Below are 12,046 nucleotides of genomic sequence, written 5' to 3'. Positions count from 1 at the left end.
CAAATGTCATGTAAACACTAGTGTGCGTTTCACCGGTATTGTGTTTCACGAGCAGTGTTCTCTTTATGCAAGTTTTTTTTGGCAAAATAGGTCGGTGTGCTAACTCAATTTATAATAAATTGGCAAAATATTATATATAAATTTAAAGACTTTTTCTGATTGTATTATGAAAATATTTAGCTTAGTTCTGCAAAATGTTTTTTTTTAATATGGAATGCTTCACTATTTTGCGTGTCATCCTTGCGCAGGAGCCATGCTAATCTCTCTGTATCGTTCCAATTTTATAGTAACTTATATGTACTGCCGAAGCAAGTACTGTAAAATGTTGTTAATCAACAAATTCTTGCCACGCTGATAAGCCCCGCAAGTGACAGTTGTCTAAAATAAAAGAAAGACGGTTTTATGGACTCTCACAAAAAGGATGAAAAACCAACTCTTTGCTTTTTTAGAGGGAAGACTGTTCATTAATTACGATAGAATTACGATTTTTCGGTGATTTCCACAAGCGTTTGTTTCATGGTGCTTGGTTTCTTTTTCCCTGTCATTAGAGCCTATTTTTTGCTGATATGTTTGCAGGTCACTATTGCTGGTCAGTGGTCACCTGTATTGCGATGTGTCAAACATTTCCTTGTTTACTGAAATTGTGAATTGCAAGATATCTTTTGTGAAGCGAAGTGACAACACCACTCTTGCTTGGCAATGAATATTCTGATGAAACCGCTCACCTCGCTATAAATGCGCAAAACAAGTGGCCTCGTTTATTAGGCATTGTTAAAAAAGTCAAAAGTGTTGTAAAAGGAGCTTGGCCTGGCAGCAGCTTTGTTCGATTAATTTTGTTGCTGCGGTAATCTAACATAAATATGAACAACATGTAACGCTGGATACTGGGTACGAAATGCGTTCCTTTCTAGGATAAGAGTCAACTTACCTAACATTTTATTAGTGCGGCCCGCCACAGCTCTCCTTAGTGCCAAAGTAGCCCGCATGCAAAAAAGGTTGGTGACCCCTGGCTCAGAGTGTGAGCGCAGTCTGACTTGGCGCCGGTGTCATATTACGAGTATTAAACAATTATAGAACATGCATTGAACAATGGTGAAGATGGTTTTCATCTGGTAAGATTGCGATATATATATGAGAAATATTGATTGTTATGCATTTTGAAGAATAAATTTAAAAAAGGCCAAATTTAGGGCCAAATCTAGAAAAATGCCAAATGTATAATTTATAAGGCCAACAGACTTTGAAAAAAGCCAAATTCGAAAAATTTGGCCTTAGAAAGGCCAGTTTGGTAACCCTGCTAAATTGTTTCAACTGCATACCGCCTTTCATAAAACCAGACCATTTATAATACCGTTATGATGTCACCACTAAGGGTGTGAAGTCACTGACGAACAGCGGGAGCATTTCTCAACTATGAAGACACACGTTTTCCCCTCGGATGTCAACTAACCTAGTTCTCCTTTTTAACAACGATTCAATGTCCAACAACATTGAAACGACATAAAAACGACAATATTGCCAGCCGATGTAAATTAGCACTTCGAAATAACACTTTGTTAAAATAAACGTCAGGAATTGCAAACAAGACTTCTAGCTGGTGATCGCAGCTGGATATTTTCCATACCATAGCAAATGTTCTCGCACAATACAACAGTGGTGATTATGCCGTGCTGACCTAATTTTGCATCCTTTTTGATACTAGATATTTTCGACAGTTAATTCACGATCATTCTGTTGCGAAATTAAATAATTAGCTAGAAGAAACCGGCAGCCAAACTTGGCCGACTTAGGAGGCAGCACAGGCGGTCATTCAAGCACTACTTAGCGGCCATGGCCGCCGGCTGCTTTAGTGCTTGGGTCATACTTGATAAGGTAGTAGACTGCGGCGACTCAAAAACGGTGTCCCACAGGGATCAGTCTTGGCTCCCCTCCTTTTCAACGTCTATACGCATGACCTACCATCAACAACATCTCACAAATATGCATATGCTGATGACTTGGCCATCTTGCACTCTGCGAAAGACTGGCAATCATTACAAACGACGTTGAGCCAAGACATGATGACCATATCTGGATACCTTCATCAATGGAAACTGAAGCTCAGCGAAAGTAAAACTGTGACGGCAGCCTTCCATCTCAACAACAGGGAGGCAAAACGTGATCTGAAAGTGACCGTTAACGGCAAAATTCTGCCGCCCTGCCCAGAACCAACATACCTTGGGGTTACACTTGACAGGTCACTCACATACCGTCACCATTTACAGTCACTACGCAAAAAGCTGACATCTCGCGTCGCCCTGCTGAGACGTTTGGCAGGCACAACTTGGGGCGCAGGTGCTGACACCTTGCGCACTGCAACCCTGGCTTTGGTTCACTCCACTGCTGAATACTGCGCCCCTGCCTGGTGCCGCAGTGCCCACACCCGCCTCATCGACAGCCCAATCAACGACGCATTGCGAATTGTGACTGGATGCCTGCGCCCAACTCTAACAGAGTATTTACCAATCCTTGCAGGCATCCAACCTGCTGAGCTTCGCCGAAAGGGAGCCATTATACACCTGGCTCGCCGGGCGGGGGATCCTGACCACTTGCTCCATGCAAAACTCAACATCCCACCTCAGGAATCTCCCCGGCAACTAAAGTCAAGACACCCCTTTGTGCCAGCTGCTGTTGAATTACTACAACCATTCAGCGATCGTGCCATCAGCGCAGCACACTTCATGGAAGACACTTGGAATGCAGCATGGTGCGCCACCGACACCAAACTACATGGTTTTATGCCCCACCCGGTGGCGCGCCCCCCTGGTATGGACCTTCCTCGGCCGACTTGGGTCAAGCTCAACAGAATCCGAACCGGAGTCGGTCGCTTCCATTCCAACATGCACAAGTGGGGTCTGGCTCCCTCATCGGCCTGCGAATGCGGCGCGGAGGAACAAACTGCTGACCATGTCGTTCTCGAATGTCCCATCTACAAGGCACCAAATGGAACGCATGGTATAGCAACGCTGGACGAAGCTACACTCACCTGGCTCTCCACCACCTGCCCTAAAATTTGATCTAGTCTTAAACGAAAGAAGAAGAAGCTAAGAAATCTAGGACAACCTTTCTGAAAAAAAAATTTTTTTCCCCACTTCATTTATATGTATAAACTCTATTCAGAAACGCAGAGACAACTCAAACAATTTTTCAAAATTTTTCTAAAAACCTACAATAGCCTACTACACACAATTTCAACAAATAAATTATTGAAATCCTTTACTGTAATCAAGTAAGAAAAAATATTTAAAATATAATTTTAAATTGCTAAATTGTTGATATATATAATATTGCTCAAATAAAGGTGTGCGACTGTGCGTCTTGATGAAAAAACAGTATTGGTGATAAAAGTGTATAGAAAGAGACTAAAACAAGTTTAAAAATCAAAATTTTCTAAGGGGCTAGCCTATTCACTTTGACTTCAGTGGGTATTCCCTCGGGAACACCAGCCCGAGAATTACCGCACGCACCACTGATCCAGTTGAATACAATCGTCAAATTTAGAACTTATATAGGCACTTTTTTATCCTCCCGTCTTTTGCTTTGAAAAAGAAAATAAAAGAAAAAAATACGCCATGACAGGTCAAATAGTGTTTTAGATTAAAAGACCGGAGGCGGAGCCGGTCAAATAGCCACTGCCAACTTTTTAATTTTGCTGGAATTTGAGAAGGGGGAATTTTGCAGGGATAGGAATTAGGTTAGAGTTAGAAGTGTTTCAATTTCTAACTCTCACCCTTAATAAGGATTCAACCTATTGGTTAGAGTTAAGGTTAGGGTCAGGGTTGGAAATGTTTCTACCCCTACTCTTAATTAAGATTCAACTAGAGATGTACCGATACCAATATTTTGGCCAATACCAATCCCGATATCACTTTTTTAGGCCGATACTTTGGTGTTACATAAAGAAACAATTTTGGTATTTGCAAGGAATTATATCAAATGCTAAGTTTTACCTTATTTGCATAAAACTATTAAAAAATGCTTTCAATTGGCATAATTTATTAAACATTCAAGAATCCAATCTCAACAGCATTGTTGTGTCATAATAGTAGGTTTTAGTAATGAAAGGCCACCGTAATTGAGGACTGGGGTATAAGGGAAGAAGCATTACATCATAATTGGGGTTTCGGAAAAATTAATAAAGTGTTTGCGCAAACTCTCCAAATAAGCTATCATAATTGATAATAAGATGTAAAATGGAAACCAAGTGATTTGTGTAGTCGTATAAAAACTATTCAACAAGTTGTGCAACCTAAGGGCGCTTGTCATTTGGTTGAAAAGCTTTTGCCAGGCCAAGACTACCCAGGTAGCAAAAATGTATAATTTTGCATCGTTTTTACGTTGCAAAACGTTTAAAAAAACCATGTAACTTGGTTATTTTTAGTAAGCTGGTTCTATCAGTTTGTGATTTAATTTCCACCTTTCGTTGTTATAACTCACCAAGCTTAAACAATGTCATGACAGAATAAGTAGGCTCAAATGAAAGCAATGGGACTACGAATCAGGGTTGAGAAAAACCTGGGTTTTTTTAAAAAAGCCCAGCCCGCCCGGGTTTTTTTAAAAAAACCCGGGTTTTTTTGGGTTTTATTTAAAAAAGATGCAAAAAAAGGTAGATTCATGCTTATTTCACCTCAAAACTACTTTTTACGAGTGAAGTGCCTTTCACTCACAGTACATGCTTGCATAACTCAATAAAATAATGCACTAGGGCTGTTGTTGCTTGAATGTTGCATCATCCATTAGTTTCAAGATCAATTTGGATGTTGCATCATCCACTGATTTCTATACCAAGTTGATGCTACTGTGGTAGAAATCACATTATTGCATCATTTGTTTAGATTTGAAGGCAAGGAGCATTTATGCCATCATGTTTAAATATTTTTTATCATTTATTTGTATGATATATATAGTAATGGATGAGCAATTGAGCGATTGCGTGGCCAATTAGGCAAATGCTCTGAAACAGCCATGCGTTTGAATCCAGAATCTGTAATTGGTAAATAGCCTCCTAAATTGCATTTCACATCATATATACAGACTACAGTAGAGTAGTACTTTCACCAATTTAACTATAAGGCCTTTTTGCATAAATGAGTTTTAGTGTAGTATACACAAAGTGACATTACTTGATTTTTGTGTACTGTGCAATATCCACTGCGTTTTCAGTTTATTCTTGGAAATTACTTCACAATCACATCCTTAAGTCCTAATTTAAAGTTTGTTGTAAGTGCCTTGTAGTGTTTTTGTAAATTTTTTTAATTTTCCAATAAAAACTGGACAAATATGATGCTCTGGGTTTTTTTATGGGTTTTTTTTGGTTTTTTTAAGTGGGTTTTATCAAAAAAACCCACCCGGTTTTTTTTGGGTCGGGTAAAATACCAACAACCCTGCTACGAATCCTCACTAAACTAATCAAAATGGTCTTGTTGCGCCTAAGATGACAACCTCATTGTGAAGAAAGGAGCGTTCTTCCCGGCTATCAGCACAAGGTTGAGCACTCACTAGCACAGCGAGCAGTTGCGATTCGCTAACCATAACGGTAAAGCTTCCACACTAGCCATTTCAATTCTTGTCGATGTCAATTCTTGCTACAAAACGGCTGCCGAAAAACATATAGTTTATTGGATGGTCTAAATCAGAGGTTCTCAACCTTTTGAGATTCAAGGACCACTTAAAAAATTGTGTCTCAGTCACGGACCACTACTGCCCCTTCCTCCTTCCCTTGTAACGAACAAATGTCACTTATTGCTTGCTAAGTCATAAACAGTAGTTGGTTTTAGAAACAATGCTGCATTTAGTGCGATCCTTGAGCTTGCACATTTGAGCATAGCATATCCAAACGAGGTGTAACACTTGAAAGACTCCATCGGAGTTCATCTTTGACTTCAAGTCGAGAACAATACTTTGTTTTTATTGTAACCAGTGCAGAAAATGTATATTCACAAAAATAAGATTTCACAAAAATAAGATGTCGCAAAAGGTAAAATTATTTTCAAAGCTTTCTGAGACAGTTGTGGATGCTCGTGTGAAGCTTGTATCCAAAATTTTATCAAGCTTACTCTCAGATGGATGCAACATATTCAAAGTAGTGTCTCTGGTCAGTTCACGGACTGAAAACCCATGAAAAACTCTGAACGTTCAAATCACCAAAGCAGAAGTTAACTTGATCCTGCAGTGACTGTGTGTTAGGGTGGTCCTCAAATGTATGCAAAAATTTCAAACTTAAAAAATTGTAGTGCACACACTTCTATTTGGTTCCTTTTTATATAAAAACATTTCCCTGAAAGTTTGAAAGAATTTTATAAAGGTTTAGAGGTGCCAGATTACAGGTGAAAATTTAATAAATTGAGCGATTTACAAAACCCTCCCTAGATAACGTAACATTTGTAATTGTACTTTAAAAAGATATAACACATCATGGCAGAACGAACAATAAACATGAGAAAAATGATATGTAAGAATACTGTACTCTCAAGAATACAACTCTGCAGTAGGAAACACTGATATAATTTTCTAGTACTATGCTTTGTACATCATTATAACTCCAAAGTATATTACCGGAAAACTAGAAGTTTAACTCGCAACAAGATTAACTAGTGCATTCTAAAGATAAATACATAATACAAATCAGTCTGTAGACTGATACACTTTCTGAAGATTTGTTTGCTGCAAGTCGGAAGAGCATGCCGGTTAGGGTGGATCAAAAAAAACGAAATTTTGAGTTCAGCTTAGTGCATCTGCCAAAAGATGCAGTTTGGGCTATCTTTTACATTGGTACTTAAAAAAACATTTTTTTACCCCGTTTGACCCCTATCCAAGAGCTCTCTAGTGACCGCCGAGGCAGAATTCCTTAAATTGGCTATAATTTTTTTTCTAGTGGGTGCAGGCTTGTGGTTTTGGTGTCTATCCCCACTAAATCAAGTCTTGGGAAGTCATTTCTGCAGTCTAAAATCATCTATGGGCTAGCAAAATGCCTTTATTCAGCAAAAATGCTTGAAAAAGTTGGAAATTTATTGTTTTTTTTTTAAAAGGGCAAAGAAAAACAAATTCATACTGCTTCTAAAGGTATTGCTGTTAATACACTGAAGCAAACATATAAAGCAAACAATTACCATATGAAGTTAATTGTAAAAATGCTGCCTTTAATTTGTGCATCCAATTATCCATAGCATTACAGTAATGGACACAAAATGCATGACAACGGGTTCAGGCGAAATCAGTACCGTATGTTAGTATTTTGTTGAGGAGCTTATATCAAATCCTGCAGACATATCTTTCTTAAAAGGAATGATGACAGACAGGACAGCCACAATAGCCGGATTTGACTCTATTTCATTCGCACGAGTCAGAAGGAAAGAAAGTAGGATTCTTAGTGCAGAAAAACGACAAAAACACTCTAAAAAGAAACGCAAAAACTGCTTCTACTGTAGCTCTTAAAGATAAGGAACTTCTCTGGTCAGCTTGTTTACATCACATCGGTGAAATTGTTGTGTCACATATCTTTAAAGATTTAAAGCTAGAGGTTTCAAAATAACCAGAAATGAGCATCTTCATGAGACTCCGCAAGAACTGGGATCCTATTCCACAGTGGCCAACTGCTAAGCACACTGGATATCAACAGCTTTCCAACAACAACACACGATCTCATTCAGAACCTTAAAGATGACGTTGCTCAACTTGCACAAAGCAAATACAAGTTCATTTGAGGCGACTATAAATAACTTATGAACTTGTGCATTGTTTATATAAGTCCTGGTCTACAAAATGTGAAATTTTACCGTTCTGGGGCCACACACAAGGCCAGATGGATGGCCAAATTGATTCATTCCTATCAATTGGTGCTACTGGAAAATCAAAAAGCTAAGTTACCTAAGGGAACTATCACATCAGTTTCACAAGTGGCTAAACTGAAAGATCTCACAAATTTTATTTCACTCATCTACTGTATATATTGGCTTTGGTGTAGTGTTGCTGTAGATGCTCCTTGGAACTGTTTGACTATGTACAAGAACATTCTCAGATATGGAGCAGTGCATAAGTTGATATCAGATGCTGCTGAACGTAGCTTCAAACGTCAATTTTGGTATCTCTCTGCTGAGATGGTACCACTGGCACTGTTCAGCTCTGAAGTTCAGGAAGAGGAAAACATCAGATGGCTGATGAACTTATACATGTAAAACCTACAGATCTTGTTTTTACACCAGCAGATCGGTTTGGCACTGGCTAGCTACGGGAAACCACATTTTCCATCAGAAATCAATCTGGAATCAAAACTGACAGATTTTATCACAAAGGACTCTCGGTTCTTTTTCTCTGTTTTAGAGATAAATGATGATTTTCTTCCTTTATCAGTAGAGAAATGGTCTGAATCAGAGTCATACCAGAAAGCTGTTTACAATGTGGCTGAACATGGAGTTAAACTGAGCACCGATTAATTATCTACATTGTGCCAGAAACGAGGAACACTATCAAAACACTTTACAAATATTGGAAGCTAGCAGAAAAGACACACCTAATTTGAGAAAAAGAAAAAACTAACATCCTCTTGCACAGATTAGACTAGTCGATCACATTGCCTTCTGTGACAAAATGTGTTAGGGCTACTGTATACATACAGATTCAATACCAGGCTTTCATGTAGCAAACTTACTGGCCTATTGGTAACTTTCTATGTGTATTTGATCTATTTCCAGTGCGAAATTAGAATTTTAGACCACTTCCGCTCACTGGAGTTGTATTTTTAGCTATTCCAACGCGTAAAAAGTGTGAATTCACTAACAACTCGTATAGACATTAGACAAGCATATTCTTTTAATTCCCTGTACGATAAATAGTTGAACAGGCAAAAGTCTATTGGACCTCAACCACCTCATTGGACTAGAGGCCAGTTTGCACACAAATGGTCACATCCTAGTGTGGTTTACCTAGGTTACACTTTTTTTAGTATTTTATCCATAAAACTGCCCGAAATATCTAAAAATGCCATTTCTTTCCCATAAAATGTCATTATGCAATTTTGGCTGCCCATGCATCATTTTAGACTGCAGAAGTGACTTCCTAAGACTTGATTTAGTGGGGTTAGACACCAAAATCATTAGCCTACACCCACTAGAAAAAGTATTATGGCCAATTTAAGGAATTTTGGCTCGGCGGCCACTAGAGCGCTCTTAGATAGGGGTCAAACGGGATCAAAAAATGTTTTTTCAAGTACCAATGTAAAAGATAGCCCAAACTGCATCTTTTGGCAGATGCACTAAGCTGAACTCAAAAATTCGTTTTTTTTTGATCCACCCTAATGCCGGTGCTGTTCCACAACTTGTAGAATGTATTGAACTTGCTCTTCATCTTTCGTTAATATACATTATATGATACATTGTTAAAATTTTGCATCAAAGCAACACCTCTTTCGGCAAAGTCATTGATTACATGGAGCCCACCAACAATGGCTTGCGCTTTCTTATAATTGTCATCAACATTCCATGATGTGATTTCCACCTTCAGAAAGTCACATGGTAAGTTGAGAATCTGGAAAAATCTCATGGTGTTTGATGTGACAAAGTGCGACAGATCTTTTGATGAAATATCATCTGGTACTCAAGAAAGGTGCTGTAAAGGTGTACTACTTTGATGTGTTAATGCGGAAACCATGGCTTTTTTTGAGTAACAGAAACAGCATCATTAAAAAATGCCAGGCCCACAAGTTCTTCACTTATATATCACAAGTGCCTCGAAAATGTTTGGCTTCTTGCGATAAACCTGCATCGTGTTGCTTATACTCATTTACCCTTTTCAAGAGCTCCAGGTCATGTCGTGGTGTACATTTAGCTAAAGGTGCTGTGAACCATGATTTTACATTCACCTTCAAAACAAACAGAACAAATTGCTTTAAACCACGTTGCTCCTGACTTGACAAATCAAACTGCATTCGAAATAACCAGATTTTGAGTGCATATATATACAGTATACATTATAGTACACATCCATCTGGTGCGATGAAGGGCACCAGGATGACAGAATCGAATTCCATGTGGTAGTGTTCCGTTGAGGATTATGACCGATACTTCTGGAAATTACGCAGATGGTGGATACAGAACTGTATGGTTTCCTCAGAATAGCTGCTGTCATCTTTTTCCAATGCCACATACCCAAAACCCATCTTTATTAAATGTACTCCATTTTGATTTAAATCGCTTATAAAGGAGAATATCTGGTCCAGATGATGGCCCAAGGCATGTCAAGAAGGCTTTTTGTAATATTAGTTCCACAATATGGTGACGATAAGCCAGATAAAACATGTCCTTGTTCAATTCTTTTGAAATTACGACACAAGCATCAGACTTCTGACCAGTATTGCTGAATTGAACTAGCTTTAGCTGAATCTGGAATATTTGCTCAACTACAGACAAAGCTTTAGTAGCTGGTGTGACATAATTTTATCTACGGTACTGTTAAGAGTATCAACATGGCAGCCAAGTAATGGTGGTCAGTGAAATGGAACAACATCATGCTGATAAAAAGAGATTAACCCAGTTTAAAAGAGGACATTGCCCACAACTATATCAACAGTTGGATAATTACAACTTCAGTGTGTCAAGTATGGTTTTACAGACTGTAGCTTCCCAATTCCCATATGTTCGCATAGGGAAAAAATCCGAATTTTCAAGGTAAATCTGGAACCTCTAAACCAGTGGTTCTCAACCTTTTTGTCTTGGTGGACCCCTTTTGGTGCCTTCGAAGCGGTCGCGGACCCCTAAAAAATTCTATTTGAAATTTTGCTATATCGCGTCTCCTTATGTAATCATATGTTGCATAATGTTAGGCCTACATAAGTTTCGAAGCAACACACTTAGAAGAATTTGCTCTATTCGCAACGTAATTGATGAGATTGACGAAATTATGTTATGACTTATGAACTATATGTTGGCACACAGGATCAAACATCAGTTATTTATATGCTCATTTGATGTTTTTCTACAAATTTTATCTAAAGGTAATAAAATACTTGCGACCGTTACAAAGAAATTTTTATTTGTAATCAATATCATATTAGTTCGTTATAATCGCAGTCATTGCAAAACTGTGAGTGGTGATAGACTGCTGACTAACGTTTGCATTTCTAAGTTAATCATTGATCAACAACCTGATGTATCAAAAGAATCAAGTGCAACATAGCCTTATATTTTTAGTTAAAAAACCAAACCTTTGTGCCACGTCCTTTGAAATTTCAAACGATGCACCAGTGCGTTGCAACTTACAGTTTGAGAATCACTGTAAGTTAATACATAAACAAAGCACAAACAATTTTTAAATTTCGTAATTTATCAATAATGCTGAAAACTCGGAAACTTTCGCGGACCCCCTGAAATCGCTTCACGGACCCCTTGGGGTCCGCGGACCCCCGGTTGAGAACCACTGCTCTAAACAAAGTTTAATCTCTCTGAAATTTTTACAGCGTCCATTTTTGGTCATTTGGAGATGTTTTGGGTAGTGTCTCATTGCATTTTCTAAAATTCGGTTTTCGGGACCACCCTACTGTGTGTGTATGGTAAGAAATATAATTCATCAACAGTTAATTGTTCATTGATTTCAGCATTTTCTGGTTTCTCAATGAATTTGTACAATTGATCAAGCATGTCAAATTTGCCCTACAATAATCCTGTCTTCCAAAGATAAAGTTTTTTTCGTAAAATCAGACACTTTATCACTGAGGGTAATTAAATTTGTCTGCTTTCCTTGCAGCGATGAATTAAGTTTATTCAGTTGTTCAAAAATGTCAGCCAAATAAGCCAGAACAGCAACCCAAAAGCTATCGTTGAAATAAGCAACAAGCTTGGATTTTTTATCCAATTAACTCTCTCACAGCATCACCTAAATCAAACAGTCTGTTAAACACTTTTCCCCTTGATAACCAGCAAACTTGAGTATGCATCACTATCAGTAGCTGTTCATGATCAAGATCCTTATTCGAACCTAATGAAGCAGAGACAACAGTTTAGTGGATGAGCCTTGA

General features: G+C 38.3%; 1 non-coding gene across 1 annotated transcript; it reads right to left on the bottom strand.

Moving 5' to 3' along the window:
* Positions 1 to 203: 203 nt before the first annotated feature.
* On the bottom strand, positions 204 to 313 carry LOC145769719 (U6 spliceosomal RNA). Its single transcript, XR_014289044.1, has one exon. It is a non-coding gene; the product is annotated as a U6 spliceosomal RNA (small nuclear RNA).
* Positions 314 to 12,046: the final 11,733 nt, after the last annotated feature.

Source organism: Aplidium turbinatum, chromosome 4 (genome assembly GCF_918807975.1).
Source record: "Aplidium turbinatum chromosome 4, kaAplTurb1.1, whole genome shotgun sequence".
NCBI lineage: Eukaryota > Metazoa > Chordata > Ascidiacea > Aplousobranchia > Polyclinidae > Aplidium > Aplidium turbinatum.
This window is presented reverse-complemented; position numbering and strand designations above follow the sequence as displayed.